Source organism: Hyla sarda, chromosome 7 (assembly GCF_029499605.1).
Source record: "Hyla sarda isolate aHylSar1 chromosome 7, aHylSar1.hap1, whole genome shotgun sequence".
NCBI lineage: Eukaryota > Metazoa > Chordata > Amphibia > Anura > Hylidae > Hyla > Hyla sarda.
In genome coordinates this window covers 118,699,077-118,717,047 of record NC_079195.1, presented here as the reverse complement: position 1 = coordinate 118,717,047, position 17,971 = coordinate 118,699,077, and the positions used below count along the sequence as shown (strand labels likewise).

General features: G+C 41.9%; 2 protein-coding genes across 4 annotated transcripts in view; one reads left to right on the top strand and one right to left on the bottom strand.

Moving 5' to 3' along the window:
- Nucleotides 1-17,971, bottom strand: part of PSD (pleckstrin and Sec7 domain containing) — a 612,742-nt gene that overhangs the window by 508,340 nt on the left and 86,431 nt on the right. For all 3 annotated transcript variants that reach the window (XM_056530561.1, XM_056530562.1, XM_056530564.1), the window contains exon 2: nucleotides 1,255-1,423. The gene's annotated coding sequence lies outside the window, so the exon portion shown is untranslated. The remainder of the gene's footprint in view (nucleotides 1-1,254; nucleotides 1,424-17,971) is intronic.
- Nucleotides 3,287-17,971, top strand: part of FBXL15 (F-box and leucine rich repeat protein 15) — a 167,343-nt gene continuing 152,658 nt past the window's right edge. The window contains exon 1 of the mRNA XM_056530570.1: nucleotides 3,287-3,335. The gene's annotated coding sequence lies outside the window, so the exon portion shown is untranslated. The remainder of the gene's footprint in view (nucleotides 3,336-17,971) is intronic.

Sequence of the window (17,971 nt, the reverse complement as noted above, 5' to 3'; positions counted from 1 at the left end):
GAAAAATGCAAAATGTTAAATTTTTTCATCAAATTTTGGAATTTTTCACCAAGAAAGGATGCAAGTTACCACAAAAATTTACCAACATGTTAAAGTAGAATATGTCACAAAAAAACAATCTCGGAATCAGAATGATAAGTAAAAGCATTCCAGAGTTATTAATGTTTAAAGTGACAGTGGTCAGATTTGCAAGAAAGGGCTTCGTCCTAGTGGTGAAAATGGTCTGCGTCCTTAAGGGGTTAAATGCAAACAAATATAAACCAGAGGAGGGACCTGCATCTAGGGGACATTAATGGCCTATCATGTGGATATGACATAAATGCCAGAGATGGGGACACCCCCTTAAGAATAAGTTGACTAGAATTTGTAATAACATGGCAGGAAAACTAGACTCTAGGGCTAGGGATTGTACACATAATAAATTAACTTCAACACATTTTAAATACAAAATCATATAAACTGTACACAGATACCAGAGCAAATAACACTAATATACACTGTATATATAAAATAAAGTTATAATTGACATGGGAGGAGGGGATCATTTTGACTTCATTTCTGGTTTAATGAAAAGGAGTTATTTACAATATATGAACATAGGAACTAAACCTGTTACTAATTTACTGCACAAGGCTACAATGAGAGAGAAAATATGAACACTTCATACCTAAACAATATAACTCTTATGTCCTCTGCAGTGTGGTTACAAGCCCTGTGCTGCTGCTTCCACTGCTCATAAGGTCAAGTAACATTTTGTCCCCTTCTCTAAAATCTGTTAACTTGCTACTTAAAAGGTTATAAACTACAAGGTATCAGGAGAATGAAGAGAGCTTGGCAGCAAAAGGGTTACATAAGATGCAAGCTTATCAATAAAACCTGATGGTATTAATGTAAAGTTAGGGTAACTTTTTACACCTAAATTACAAGATCATTGGATAAAAGCTATAATATAACACGTTCTATTTAACAGATAGAGAAATCTGTTGTCATGGCAACCAGAGTAATAGAAGGGTGGGCAAATCTGTTTTCAAAGAGGCTGCATTCACTAACAGGCATGTCTGTAATATGAATATGTGTACAAGACGCTGGGGAGACTGAGCACAGGCTGCAATGTAGCATCGATCTCAAGGTGTCCTCTAGCTGGCTGCAGGCAAGACCTAATAACAGGCAGACCCACCCTGATCTGTCTATTCCAGCACATTCCCCATGCAGAGATATCATAGCCATACAAAGGATTGGCAGAGCTTTACTCACCTGCATTGGCAGGAACACATGTGCCACAGTGGCTGCGTCTAAGGAGGAGAAGGAACAACTTAGGAGGCTGAGAATCGCGCGGTGCTGAAAAGACAGCTCATAATGTCTAGCTCCCATCTGAGCATGCTCACAACTGCACATTAGACAGTCCATTGAGGAGGCTGTAGTCCTGGTGGAACAAAGGGTAGACAACCATCATTCAATGAGAACATACAGCTAAGGGGGAAGCCTGGGGATGACCAGATGCATACTCAAATAGGACTACATATACAGAGATATCCAGCATTTTAGGATTTCTGGAATGTTCTGGTGAAAGCTGTACAATGCAGAGGCTAGAATCCTTGAATTCGGAAAAGAGTTAGAAGTATGAAAGGGAAGTTCTACACTGGAGCCACTATAAGGAATGTATTAGAAAATGACATAGCAGTAAGCCTTTTATTGAACATCACATGAATTGCCACCTTTACATGAGATTGTAACCCAAAAATAACACAACAGGGTTTTAGAGAATTCTAATTACCCCCTTAGATCCTCCACAGATTTTATCCATACACAGGTTGCTTATTATAGAAAATGCCAGGGCGGGTGTAATGTTATTATAGTACCAGCCATACCAGTTTACAAATTATAGTAACAACCATGTCAGCACCATTTTATTCTTACATGTCATATAGTGTCCATATAAAAACCCAGTCACAGTACCAATGTATATTGTGCTACCATATGTTTACTATCCACAGTGCTCACATAGTAACAATCTGAGTGATCTGCAAGAGTGCTGTGTGATTGTCCTCTGTAGTCAGGACAGGCAGCCAGGCCAAGGTAGGTGTCTCTATGACACACTACTTATCTTGCCTCAGAACTCCAGAACTCCTATTAAAGGGGTAGTCCAGTGCTGAAAACTTATCCCCTATCCTAAGGGGCACGAAGCGGCAGCTGACACGCCCCCTCAATACATCATTATGGCAGAGCCGGAGATTGCCAAAGGCAGTGCTCCGGCTCTGCCATAGAGTTGTATTGAGGGGGAGTGTCAGATGCCGCTTCGTGCGGTGGTCAACACGCCCCCTTCCCGCAGGCTGCCGGGGCCCCGTACAGGAGATCGCGGGGGGCCCCAGCGGTCAGACCCCCGCAATCTGAAACTTATCCCATATCCTTAGGATAGGGGATAAGTGTTTCAGCACTTCACTACTCCTTTAACAAGTCTAGTCAGGTTTCATGCTAATTCTGCATTACATACAATGCTCTTAAATACAATCAAAACAGACTGACAAGCAGCGTCCAAAACTTCATGTGTGTGCATCAATAGTCTCTGAGTAGACCAACAAATTTAATTCCAAAGTTACATAAGCTTTGGTACAAATGGACATAATGCTAGAGTGGAGTCAGAATAGAGGCACATAGAGGTTATGTTTTGGGGAATCACCCCATTTCTGAAGGAAGCATATATCTAATCCCCATTATATACTATACAGATTTTGAGGGATACGGTTCATTTCTGTATGAAGACATAATTATAATTATCCATAAGTTTCTCAATAGTTGCCAACATGTATAAGTTAAATAAAAGACATAGAGCTAAGAGTACCAAAGACGTGGAGCAGATGTGTATATATAACTATTGTGCAGTATATTCATACATTGAACTTTTACACAAAATTAGAAACATTCTTATATGGAAAATCCCCCTCCTAGCTTCACTACTCTAGTAATTACTATTTTAGCTGCCACTTACAGAAAAATTTAGAAATGACATATTTTTTTGAGAGCCTCCGCATTAAATGCTTTTAAAGGGTAGATCCAAAAGACCCCCAGGCTCCCCTCTGGTGCAGTGTATCTTTGATCTGTTCATCATTTGTGCCTTCAATCTCCTCCAGAATAGGCAATTGAAGGTCAAAGAACATAGGCCCCATTTTACAGATGTGTCTACTGTATTCTGTTCAGAGATCGTGTTTGCACATTAAAAGGTAACTATAAGTGACTATGCACCTTCAATATCTGACAGCTATCTTTTCCATTCATTCTATAGGCAGGAACATGCGACTCAGCCAAAAATTGAAGAATTCTGAATGGAAAGAGTGGAGGTAAGCACTGTCAGACAGCTCTGGTGGTGGCTTATGTCCCCAGGAATAACAAGGTCGGGCTGTTGAAATCCAACATGCCTGATCCTTAAGACAGATAGATGATGAAAGTGGAGAGTCAGGAGGTCGTTATACACATTAGATGATTTGCCTATTCTGCCAAAATTGGCTTGGGCAAGTGTAAGGGGTAACAGCAGCATAAAAAAATACAATAAAAAAAATAAAAAAACAGCAGCAAGAGGACTACTGATAGATTTGCAAAGCAGTCACTGACATTTCGGAATTTTTGTAACTCTAAATTAAATTGAAGGTATTTGATAAAATTGTATCATAAAATATTGGAGGGGCAGGCTTGGAGGAGTCACACATTACAGGGTCCTTCATATATTACTTTTGCATTCCCCCTCTAGGTTCTCTGAGGGGCCTGTAGTTGTAAGTTGTATGTTATACGCATATGTGCCTTTAAAGAAGATGTCTCGCAGTAAGAAATTTACCCCCTATCCGCAGGATAAGGGATAAATGTCTGATCGTGGGGAGGGAGGGGGGGGGGTACGACTGCTGGGACCCCGTAATCTCCCATACAAGGCCCTGGCTCGGCCCCAGCTCTGCAAGCTAGAGCAAGTTTTGTAACCAGCACGTCAGCTGGTGAAAACATGCCCCCTCCATTCTTCTATATGGAAGAGGCAGAGACACAGGAATGCTGTGTCTCCACCTCTCCCATAAAGATGAATGGAGGAGGTGTGTTTCCACCAGCAGACGTGTTGGGTGCGAAACTTCACTTCCTTGAGTAGAGCTGGGGCTGAGACGGGGCCAGTACGGGAGATCACGGGGGTCCCAGCAGTTAGACTCCCCCCAATCAGACATATATCCCCTATCCTGCTGATAGGGGATACATTTCTTACCACTGCCATCTTCAATGCCTGTGATGTTTGTAAAGTTTTCATTGATTTGAGATGTACCAAACAAGACTGAGAGCACTAAGGGTTGACCTACACACAACTAGGAACCTTCAAGAGAGGAGGGAGGAGCTTGCTTAAGAATAAGATTAGCTGATTAGAATGAGGAAGTTCAGTAAGGAGCTAGTCTCTCTAGTGAATGGAAGTCTAGAGCAGCCTTTCTGCAAAGGGATTGTTAGAAGAGAGTACCTAAGGACAGCTTGGGAGCATGGCAGCTTCTGCTTAGTATTCAAGCTAACAATAGCTCAGTGTTGATGTTTGTTTCTTCTAAGAATTCCCCCCAAGACACAATTCTACTTAATCCAAATTTGTGGGGGAGCTGGAGAGTAGTTCTCTCCTCTTTGGTGGGAATTGTAGTACCAGTTAGACAAGTGGATGTGTTTAATTCTACCTCTGAGCTCTACCGTGATTTAGTTTACCACATGCTTTAAAGGACTAGTGACAGTACAGTGACTGGAGTCCCAAATCAAGGATACTTCCACACAATATGAGCTTTAGGGTTTAGAGCAGATGACCCTAAGTGTGTTAGTTAAAACAAGGTCCAAGGTGACACAAAAAGTAAAGTGTCAATATAAAATCTATTTTATTCACACACTGACTATAAACAAAGACAACCCATTTGGTGTTATATCATGAACACACAGGTTCATATTGTGTGGAACTGTCCTTGCTTTGGGACTCCTGTCAGTGAACATTTCTATGATTAATCAAACCTTGAATATAGAATCAGGAAGAGTTGGGAGCAGAAATTATCCATAGAACTACTGCACATCATATTCAAGGCATGTATGGAAGTTGTGCCCCTAGCACAACGTAAAGAGGTGAGCATGGTTATATAGAAACCATAAACTAAAAAATGTACAAAAGTCGATTCATTTGCAGGATTATTAAGTTAACCGAAAGGACTAGTGACAAGGGCTAGAGTAAAGTGGACTTATTCTTAGGACCCTTCAGAGGCCTAAAGCCAAGTTTCATATTGTGAATATATAAAAACTATTCTTCTATTATAAATGATCTTGCTGTGAGTAGTTTTAAAATATCGTACATAGAAAGTACCCTGGGGGAACAACAAATACAACCATCTTTAGTGCAACCCCCCGGTCTCTGTGCCAGCTCAAGGATTGTAAGGAGTCCCAATGGAAGCCCTCTGTCCACTATAACCATTCAGATACAGACCGTGACCAGCGGGAGAGATTACAAGCCTCAGCAATTACACATGTCCCCCTCCAGTGTACCACCCGCTCTCCCTCTGGAATGCCACATATTTTTGCTACAGTTAATAATCGAGACGTCAGCAGCAAATAGCTTATTTGAATCGCTACTGTATCTTAGGTGAACAGCCCCTTAGATGTCAATAGTATATGACATGATTTATTTGTTTGCCTAATCAAAAAACATTTGGAAAATAGGTTTGGGATTTGCATTCATTTCATCAATGGCCGGCTTTCGGTTAGAGCTCTGGACTTCATGCCAAAGGTGTTGGACACAGTAGATATTGGGGATAAGATGTCTGATCACGGGGATCCCACCGCTGGGGACCCCCAAAATCTGTCATTCCGCACCCACCTTTGTGAGCTCTCCGCCGCACTTCAGGCTCCGAGTGTGAAGCGTAACGACCACGGGGCGAGGAGTATCGTGACATCACAGCTCCGCCCCCGTTTGATGTCACGCCCCGTCCCCTCATTGCAAGCGATTTTCATATTTTTCCAAGATGTTCAGTTCAAGTCAGGGCTCTAGCTGGGACACTTCAAGGGGTACTCCGGTACTTAAAAATGTATTCCCTATTTAGATGATAGAAAATAAGTGTTCCAACCGCTGCCCCCCCCCCCCCCCCCCCCGAGATCTCCAGTCTGGCGCCCCGGCTCTCTCCATGCCCTGAGGGGGGCACTGCTTTATGAACAGAGCTGTATCAACCACATCAATAAGCAGTAGTCAACACGCCCTGTCCATGCATCTCTATGGGAGAACTGGAGATACATGAGCGCTGTATCTCTGGCTCTCTCATAGGGATGCATAGACAGGGCGTGATGGTGCCCACTCTGTGCTTAGGGGGGCGCTGGGCAGGAGATTGCTGTGTGCTTATGGTCATTGTCTTGTTGGAAGGTGAACCATCGGCCAGTCCAGAGCACTCTGGATCAGCTTTTCATTACCCATATACAGGGCAGTATGAGGACAAATTTTTTGGCAAATGTTTCTATTTCTATTCATGTTAAAAGCACTTTTTTTTTCTTTTTCAACATTTTCTAGTCCCCCATAGGGACAGGCTGTATAAGCAGACTAAACTTCAGCAGCACAGAGGTTAGCTAAAGACCTTCAGCTGCTATTATAACACATCTCTTTGATGGAATAGGTGAAAACCTCTGGCATCATCATTTCTACTGTTTAGATGCTGATCGGCTTTGACTGGGTGGAAGGGTCAATGCCAGACGTCAGCGTGATTGCTAATGTCCAGAATTGCTGTTGAGTCTTGGCTGATAGCAGCTGTTACTCACCTGGTGTGAAGCACACTTAAAGGGGTACTCCGGCCCTAATACATCTTCTCCCCTATCCAGCGCTGCGGAGAGCTCACAAAGGTGAGTGCGGAATGAGAGATTGCAGGGGTCCCCAGCGGCAGGACCCCGCGATCATACATCTTATCCCCTATCCTTTGGATAAGACATATTAGGGCTGGAGTACCCCTTTAAGGCAAACTCTCCATTCAATTTTTATTTTTTTTGCTGAAGTAGAAAGGACTTTATAAAATCCAAAGCTTCCTAAAAAGAAACCTATGGAATTTGGGCACTCTATATTGTAAATCCACTGCTATATTGCAAATCCTCATGATTATAATTCCCCAGCTAAAATAGCTCCAATCTAGGTAGTATTCTCTACATCTTTTTTAATACTTTGCATATACAGTCATGGCCGTAAATGTTGGCCCCCCTGAAATTTTTCAAGAAAATGAAGTATTTCTCACAGAAAAGGATTGCAGTAACACATGTTTTGCTATACACGTTTATTCTCTTTGTGAATATTGGAACTAAACCAAAAAAGGTAGAAAAAAAAAGCAAATTGGACATAATGTCACACCAAACTCCAAAAATGTGCTGGACAAAATTATTGGCACCCTTAACTTAATATTTGGTTGCACACCCTTTGGAAAAAATAACTGAAATCAGTCGCTTCCTATAACCATCAATAAGCTTCTTACACCTCTCAGCCGGAATGTTGGACCACTCTTCCTTTGCAAACTGCTCCAGGTCTCTCTTATTGGAAGGCGCCTTTTCCCAACAGCAATTTTAAGATCTCTCCACAGGTGTTCAATGGGATTTAGATCTGGACTCATTGCTGCCACTTCAGAACTCTCCAGCGCTTTGTTGCCATCCATTTCTGGGTTCTTTTTGACGTATGTTTAAAGTAATTGTCCTGCTGGAAGACCCAAGATCTCGGACACAAACCCAGCTTTCTAACACTGAGCTGTACAGTGCGACCCAAAATCAGTTGGTAATCCTTTCATGATGCCTTGCACACATTCAAGGCACCCATTGCCAGAGGCAGCAAAACAACCCCAAAACATCATTGAACCTCTACCATATTTTACTGTAGGTACTGTGTTCTTTTCCTTGTAGGCTTCATTCCATTTTCGGTAAACCGTAGAATGATGTGCTTTAGGAAAAAGCTCCATCTTGGTCTCAACTGTCCACAAGATGTTTTCCAAGAAGGATTTTGGCTTCGTCAAGTTCAGCAGTGGGGTCCTCCTGGGTCTCCTGCCGTAGCGTTTCATTTCATCTAAATGTCGACGGATAGTTCGCGCTGACACTGATGCTCCCTGAGCCTGCAGAACAGATTAAATATCTTTGGAACCTGTTTGGGGCTGCTTATCCACCATCCAGACTATCCTGTGTTGACACCTTTCATAAATTTTTCTCTTCCGTCCAAGCCCAGGGAGATTAGCTACAGTGTCATGGGTTGCAAATTTAGGCAAATCTAAATCTCTGGAGATGGACTTGTAACCATGAGATTGTTGATATTTTTCCACAATTTTGGTTCTCAAGTCCTCAGACAGTTTTCTTCTCCTCTTTCTGTTGTACATGCTTAGTGTGGCACACACAGACACACAATGCAAAGACTAAGTGAACTTATCTCCTTTTTAGCTGTTTTCAGGTGTGATTTTTATATTGCCCACACCTGTTACTTGCCCCAGGTGAGTTTTATGGAGCATCACATGCTTGAAACAATCTTCTTTTTCCACAATTTTGAAAGGGTGCTAATAATTTTGTCCAGACCATTTTTGGAGTTTGGTGTGACATTATGTCCAATTTGCTTTTTTTTCCTCCCTTTTTTTGGTTTAGTTCCAATACATACAAACAGAATAAACATGTGTATAGCAAAACATGTGTTACTGCAATCCTTTTCTGTGAGAAATACTTCATTTTCTTGAAAAATTTCAAGGGTGCCAATATTTACGGCCATGACTGTATCTACAGTATCTTAAACCCCCCCGGCTTGTGGTCCCAGGAATAGTATCTTTTTCACACCAAATAGATTGGAAGAAAGAAGGACAACAAGAAAAAATCTCCAGTTAAAGAACAAAATAGTGTGCTCATTTGAAAGCTTTTGTACTGCCCTCTCGTGGGCATTGCCAGTGTTACAATGATGCAATAAGAACTGGCCACGAATGTGCCCAGTGCAAAAATTTTAAGAAGCCATAGTGTTGATTCTTACCTCTCCCACAGTAACCACAAGGTAAGGAAAACTGCTGTTCACTGTTAAACTCAAATCAGCTCCCACTTTTAATCTACAGAAAAGGAAAGTTTAACCATTTAACTGAAGTTGACATATTGACCCTAGACAAAGTAAACAGTGTCTGATCATCAAGGTTGGTTGTCTAGCACCATTCATTTTAATGGGAATGAGCGGCATTACTAGACACAGTCTGTTGACCAATATAGGGAGAAAACGTGGAACCATTCCTCCAAACCTTGACAACCCCTTTAAATACACTTTCATAGAGTAATGGTTGGGCTTCATGTTATACCAGTAACACGGGGCAGGGTAAAGTAAGGCCGGCCTATGGAATTGGGTCTGGCAGCTAGTTTGGAAAAGTATAGAACATACTAACTGGAGGCTACAAAAGTGTGAGCCCTGGCAGACTTCAGTATAAAGTTAGTAGTTTAGTAACCCTTTCCTCACAGCATAATAGTGGTGATCGCCTTGCATTGCTGGTAGTACAATAAGGCACCATGTATATAAACTTGCCAGATCTTATTATAGGTTCACATGATGATACTTGAAGTAAAAGTTAACTGGCACTACATCCAGGAACAATCACTGAAGTGTATTTGTTGAGTTTATTTTAAGGGTATGTTCACTCGTACTGTATATGCTGCAGATTTTATGCTGTGTTCAGATATTTTATTTTGATTTATACTGATTAAAATCTGCAGTTTATACAGTATGCATGAACATACCCTTACACAGCAAAATGCAAAAGAAGACGCCACTGCCAAGTTCTGGCGCCTCAGTAGCAAACCATGTTTGTCAGCTGCACGCAGCGCCAGGTCCAACCTTCTAGGCCCCAAGACTTGTAGAAAAACAAGAAAGGTAGCAAGACTGACAAAACGTTGTGCTTTTTTACCTTTTGTGGAAAAAGAAAAAAAATTGCTTTTTTGTAACTTATGCATTTCTGAGGACATGGTGGTACTGTGACTTTTCTTGTGTTTCTATACCCTAACACAGTCGTCACCAAATGTTCTCTGTTCAACTGTAACTATAACTGACAGGGAATGTCTGGGAATTGTAGTTCCCCATTTAGGGAGCCACAAATATTACCTGCCATGTTATTACAAAATAGCAGAGTTAATGTTATATATTCTTACAACTTTCCTTTAGAAAAGGTATGAAAGGGAGCATCCTATTGTGCACATCTCGAAAACTGTAGTTTTTCTTTTTGTAAGAAGGCAGCTAAGCCAGTAGAAGCGCTGAGCCTATTTGCTAATTTGACCGCCATAAGGCCTTTTTAATCCTCATTAGACTAAACAGAAAATCTCATTTGAACTGTAGCAGCTTCCACTGAATGAAAGCAATGTCTACACTGCTGTCCACATAGGGAGTGTATATCTATAAGAGCCATTGCTTAGTACTGTGAAAACAGGCAGCGTAAGCCTTATTCACACAACGATAATGCAGATACATTTTCCATTCTGAAGTTTTAGGTTACATGTTTATACCTATATGTTATATTTAGAGATGAGCGAACTTACAGTAAATTCGATTCGTCACGAACTTCTCGGCTCGGCAGTTGATGACTTTTCCTGCATAAATTAGTTCAGCTTTCAGGCGCTCCGATGGGCTGGAAAAGGTGGATACAGTCCTAGGAGACTCTTTCCTAGGACTGTATCCACCTTTTCCAGCCCACCGGAGCACCTGAAAGCTGAACTAATTTACGCAGGATAAGCCATCAACTGCCGAGCCGAGAAGTTTGTGATGAATCGAATTTACTGTAAATTCGCTCATCTCTAGTTATATTCCTACTTCCAGCATATTGCACCTCATCCCCTGCAGTCACTGCTTACAGATCTGTGCACATGACTTGCAATAGGCTTGTGTCACAAAGTGTTTTGGGGCAAGTTTTTGTAGCTTTTGTTAACAGTTGTTTTTCCAGTGACTAGATGTACAAGGCTTTCTTTGTAGTAAAATACATGTTTTAAAAAAATATCACAATTAAAAAAAGCCATCAAAACCAATATTTGTAAAAAGTGACCCAAATGAATCTTATTTTTATTTTTTATTTTTTGATAAACCTCTCTCCATCAGGTAACCCCCTTATCCATTTCTTACCCTCCCCCTTTTTCCTACCTCCTTCCAATTTGGTTTTGTAGTTTTCTTTCCTTTTTTTTGTTTCTTGTTGTTTGATAAGTGTTCCTTACTGGTATAGACTACGAGAACCATGCCATATCTTGTTTGGCGCTCTCTGCCTTATTGCAATTTGCTTACTTTAACCCCTTAACGACCAAGGACGTATATTTACGTCCTTGGCCGGCTCCCGCGATATAACGCGTCATATCGGGTCGGTCCCGGCATGTATCTGATGCCGGGACCCAGAGCTAATAGCGCATGGCAGCGATCGCGGTGCCGTGCGCTATTAACCCTTTAGACGCGGCGTTCAAAGTTGAACGCCGCGTCTAAACCGAAAGTGAAAGCTGCCCGGCTGCTCAGCGGGGCTGATCGGGACTACCGCAGTGAAAATGCGGTGTCCCGATCAGCTGGGACACGAGCGAAGGTCGTCTTACGTGCCTCTGGCGTGTCCCCTTGGCGATTGATTGCTCCAAGCCTGAGATTCAGGCTTGAGCAATCGACCGCCGATAACGCTGATCATTGCAAAGCTATGGCTTTGCAGTGAACAGTGCTGGCAATCAGTGTGAGCAGTGTTATAGGTCCCTATGGAACCTATAACACTGCAAAAAAAAAGTTAATGAATGTGATTTAACCCTTTCCTTAATAAAAGTTCAAATCACCCGTTTCCCATAAAAAAAAACACCATGTAAATAAAAATAAACATATGTGGCATCGCCGCGTGCGTAAATGTCCGAACTATAAAAATATATCATTAATTAAACTGCACGGTCAATGGCGTATGCGCAAATAAATTCCAAAGTCCAAAATTACGTATTTTTGGTCCCTTATTATATCATGAAAAATGAATAAAAAGCGATCAAAAAGTCCGATCAATACAAAAATTATACCAATAAAAACTTCAGATCACGGCGCAAAAAATGAGCCCTCATACCGCCCCATATGCGGAAAAATAAAAAAGTTATAGGTGTCAGAAGATGACAATTTTAAACGTATACATTTTTCTGCATGTAGTTATGATTTTTTACAGAAGTACGACAAAATCAAACCTATATAAGTAGGGTATCATTTTAACCGTATGGACCTACAAAAGAGAAGGTGTCATTTTTACTGAAAAATGTACTGTGTAGAAACGGAAGCCCCCAAAAGTTACAAAATGGCGTTTTTTTTCTTCAATTTTGTCACACAATGATTTTTTTTTCCCTTTTCGACGTAGATTTTTGGGTAAAATGACTGATGTCACTGCAAAGTAGAATTGGTGGTGCAAAAAAGAAGCCATCATATGGATTTTTAGGTGGAAAATTGAAAGGGTTATGATTTTTAAAAGGTGAGGAGGAAAAAACGAAAGTGGAAAAACCCGTGGTCCTTAAGGGGTTAATGTAAGGCACCTAATTTGTCTATGTACTGTTTTCTTAGGATACTGCTCTGTACTTTTTTCTTTTGTATACAATTGTATAACAATAAAGTTCTATGTTTCAATAAAAAGATATTTGATTTAAAAAAAATGTATATATTTCACATTGACCTAATTATTCCAACTCTTTGCTATGACACTTGGAATTTAGGTCTGGGGGGTCTCCCGTTTCCTTTAAATCATCTTTGAGATGTTTCTACACCTTGCTTGGAATCACCTGTGGGATATTCAATTGATTGGACATGACCTATAAATACACACCCCTGACTATATAAAGTCTCACATCTTGCAATGCATATTAGAGCAAGCCATGATGGAGAAAGAAAAGCCTGTAGAGCTCAGAGACAGTATTGAGTAAAGGCACAGATCTGCAGAAGCGTACATAAAAAGTTTCTGCAGGACAACTAACTAAACTAAGTAATTGGAGGAGAAGGGCCTTAGTAAGAGATGTGACCAAGAACCCAAAAGACATTCTGAGTAAGCTCCAAAAATCCTGTGTGTGGATAGGAGAAACGTCACTGCAGCACTCCAACAATCTGGGATTTATGGCAGGAGTGGCCTGAAAGAACCCAATCCTCAGTAAAGTACACATGAAACCCTCCATGAAGTTTGCAGAAAAGCACCTAAAGGACTTTCAGGGCCCATGCCAAGTGAGGAAATTCAGCAAGGAATATATATAGCAAGGAATTTCCACCTATTTTGTGCAAAATTTTATTGTGGAGATAGCGTCGGAAATAAAAGTCACATTCACTGATGGGCTTTTCTGAGCAGATTCAGCCAACAAAATAAACATTCATTCTTTCAGTGGAAAACAGAACCACACCAGAAGTTCTGCTACTGAAGTTCATCACCCTGTGGGAGAGTTTTACAGCGGCCAGGACATTTAACCCCTTAAGGACCAGGCCATTTTATACCTTAAGGAGCGGAGCGTTTTTTGCAATTCTGACCACTGTCACTTTAAACATTAATAACTCTGGGATGCTTTTAGTTATCACTCTGATTCCGAGATTGTTTTTTCGTGACATATTCTACTTTAACTTAGTGGTAAAATTTTATGGTAACTTGCATCCTTTCTTGGTGAAAAATCCCAAAATTTGATGAAAAAAATGAAAATTTTGCATTTTTCTAACTTTGAAGCTCTCTGCTTGTAAGGAAAATGGATATTCAAAATATATTTTTTTGGGGTTCACATATAAAATATGTCTACTTTATGTTTGCATCATAAAATTTATGAGTTTTTACTTTTGGAAGACACCATAGGGCTTCAAAGTTCAGCAGCAATTTTGAAATTTTTCACAAAATTTTCAAACTCACTATTTTTCAGGGACCAGTTCAGTTTTGAAGTGGATTTGAAGGACCTTCATATTATAAATACCCCATAAATTACCCCATTATAAAAACTACACCCCCCAAAGTATTCAAAAAAACATTCAGTAAGTGTATTAACCCTTTAGGTGTTTCACAGGAATAGCAGCAAAGTGAAGGAGAAAATTCAAAATCTTCATTTTTTACACTCGCATGTTCTTGTAGACCCAATTTTTGAATTTTTGCAAGGGATAAAAAGGAGAAAATTTTTACTTGTATTTGAAACCCAATTTCTCTCGAGTAAGCACATACCTCATATGTCTATGTTAATTGTTCGGCGGGCGCAGTAGAGGGCTCAGAAGGGAAGGAGCGACAAATGGTTTTTGGGGGGCATGCCGCATTTAGGAAGCCCCTATGGTGCCAGGACAGCAAAAAAAAACACATGGCATACCATTTTGGAAACTAGACCCCTCAGGGAACGTAACAAGGGGTAAAGTGAACCTTAATACCCTACAGGTGATTCACGACTTTTGCATATGTAAAAAAAATATATATTTTTTTTACCTAAAATGCTTGGTTTCCCAAAAATTTAACATTTTTAAAAAGGGTAATAGCAGAAAATACCCCCCAAAATTTGAAGCCCAATTTCTCCCGATACAGAAAACACCTCGCATGGGGGTGAAAAGTGCTCTGCTGGCGCACTACAGGTCTCAGAAGAGAAGGAGTCACATTTGGCTTTTTGAAAGCAAATTTTGCTCTGGGGGCATGCCGCATTTAGGAAGCCCCTATGGTGCCAGAACAGCAAAAAAAAAACACATGGCATACCATTTTGGAAACTAGACCCCTCGGGGAACGTAACAAGGGGTAACGTGAACCTTAATGCCCTACAGGTGTTTCACGACTTTTGCATTTGTAAAAAAAAAATTTTTTTTTACCTAAAATGCTTGTTTTCCCAAAATGTTTACATTTTTAACCCCTTAAGGACCGGGGGTTTTTCCGTTTTTGCATTTTCGTTTTTTGCTCCTTGCCTTTAAAAAATCATAACTCTTTCAATTTTGCACCTAAAAATCCATATGATGGCTTATTTTTTGCACCACCAATTCTACTTTGTAATGACGTCAGTCATTGTGCCCAAAAATCTACGGTGAAACGGGAAAAAAAATCATTGTGAGACAAAATTGAAAAAAAAAACGCCATTTTGTAACTTTTGGGGGCTTCCGTTTCTACGTAGTACATTTTTCGGTAAAAATGACACCTTACCTTTATTCTGTAGGTCCATATGATTAAAATGATACCCTACTTATACAGGTTTGAATTTGTCGCACTTCTGGAAAAAATCATAACTTCATGCAGAAAAATTTATACGTTTAAAATTGTCATCTTCTGACCCCTATAACTTTTTTATTTTTCCGTGTATGGGGCGGTATGAGGGCTCATTTTTTGCGCCGTGATCTGAAGTTTTTAACGGTATCATTTTTGCATTGATAGGACTTATTGATCGCTTTTTATTCATTTTTTCATGATATAGAAAGTGACCAAAAATGCACTATTTTGGACTTTGGAATTTTTTTGCGCGCACGCCATTGACCGTGCGGTTTAATTAACGATATATTTTTATAATTCGGACATTTCCGCACGCGGCGATACCATTTATGTTTATTTTTATTTTTATTTACACTGTGTTTTTTCTTTTATGGGAAAAGGGGGGTGATTCAAACTTTTAATAGGGAAGGGGTTAAATGATGTTTATTCACTTTTTTTTTGCACTTTTTTTTTGCAGTGTTATAGGTCCCATAGGGACCTATAACACTGCACACACTGATCTTTCACATTGATCACTGGTTTCTCATAGGAAACCAGTGATCGATGATTCTGCCGCATGACTGCTCATGCCTGGATCTCAGGCACTGAGCAGTCATTCGGCGATCGGACAGCGAGGAGGCAGGTAGGGGCCCTCCCGCTGTCCTGTCAGCTGTTCGGGATGCCGCGATTTCACCGCGGCTATCCCGAACAGCCCACTGAGCTAGCCGGCATGCTTTCGGTTTCACTTTAGACGCGGCGTTCAACTTTGAACGCCGCGTCTAAAGGGTTAATAGCGCGCGGCACAGCGATCAATGCCGCGCGCTATTAGCCACGGGTCCCGGCCGTTGTTAGAGGCCGGGCCCGAACCGCTATGACGCGGGGCCACGCCGTGGCCCCGCGTTATAGATCGGGAGTGGACACATGACGTTCCAGTACGTCATGTGTCCTTAAGGGGTTAAAAAGGGTAATAGCGGAAAATACCCCCCAAAATTTTAAGCCCAATTTCTCCCGATTCAGAAAACACCGAGAAGAGCCGAGAAGTTTGTGACGAATCGAATTTACTGTAAGTTCGCTCATCTCTAATGCTGACGTCTGGCATTGACCCATCTACTCAGTCAAAGCCGATCGGCATCTAAACAGTAGAAATGATGATGCCAGAGGTTTTCACCTATTCCAACAAAGAGATGTGTTAAAATAGCAGCTGAAGGGCTTTAGCAAACCTCTGTGCTGCTGAAGTTTAGTCTGCTTATACAGCCAGTCCCTATTGGGGACTAGAAAATGGTGAAAAAGATTATGAAAAAAAAAAGTGTTTTTTAACGTGGATAAGCCCAGCCCCTCAAAATTTCAAATCATCCCCCTTTTTCAATATAAAATAACGTAAACAAAAAAATCTCAACATGCTAATTTCCAAACTATATTTACTACATTAAAAATAACATGAATAAAGCCGTACGGTAAATGGCATAAACATTAAAACAAAAAATACCAAACTCCAGAATACCAGATTTTTGATCACTACATATTTTTGAAAAATTTGTCCTCATACTGCCCTGTATATGGGTAATGAAAAGCTGATCCAAAGTGCTCTGGACTGGCCGATGGTTCACCTTCCAACAAGACAATGACCATAAGCACACAGCAATCTCCTGCCCAGCGCCCCCTATGCACAGAGTGGGCACCCTCACTCCACGTCTATGCATCCCTATGAGAGAGCCAGAGATACAGCGCTCATGTATCTCCAGTTCTCCCATAGAGATGCATGGACAGTGTTGACTACCACTTAGTGCTGTGGTTGACACAGCTCTGTTCATAAAGCAGTGCCCCCCTCAGGGCATGGAGAGAGCCGGGGCGCCGGACTGGAGATCGCGGGGGAGTCCCATGAGTTGGAACACTTATTCCCTATCCTCTGAATAGGGGATACGTTTTTAAGTATCGGAGTACCGCTTTAAAGGGTAGCTCCCACCATCCTATTTTTTTTTCCTGTCCCTGCCTATTGCCAATCTATCCCTAACCCCCTCCCTGCTTTAAATTTTTACTATATTAAAAATGCCTTTTGTCTGCCTGGTAATGTGCTCACTACCAGGCAGACTTCCCCAGCAGGCACCACGTCACTGATGCCTGCTGGGGGGGACTTCCGCCCTTAGTTCATCTACACAGGGTGCCTCCAGCTGTTTCACCACTACAACTCCCAGCTTGCCCTGACATATGTTGGCTGTCAGGGCATGCTGGGAGTTGTAGTATTGAAACAGCTGGAGGCACCCTGTGTAGATAAACTTTTAGTTAGTTACATGCTGCGCTGCGGCGCTAGCCCGTCCCCTCCGTCTCCCCCCCCCGCACCATACCCTCCATCACAAACCCCCCCCGCATACCCCGTTCCCTCCATCACAAACCCCCCCGCATACCCCGTTCCCTCCATCACAAACCCCCCCCCCTGCATACCCCATTCCCTCCATCACAAACCCCCCCCTGCATACCCAGTTCCCTCCATCACAACACCCCCCCCCCCCCCTGCATACCCCGTTCCCTCCATCACAAACCCCCCTCCCGCATACCCCGTTCCCTCATTACACTTATTGCAGAGTCCGGCAGCGGGCGTGCAGGGACAGCGGCAGCGACGAGGCTGCGGCAGCGATTTGCGGGAGGAGTGGCCTCCCAGCCAGTGGCCGGGGAGCCAATGCGCTCGCTCCCTGCCTGTCTGATTGATAGGTAGGGAGCGAGTGCAGCCTAACTGAAAAAGGACTGATTGCCAGGCCAAAATCAGTCCTTTTTCAGGCGTGACGTCACCCCAGGCTGCAGCCGGCCACTAGGAGGGAGACCCCTAGTGACCG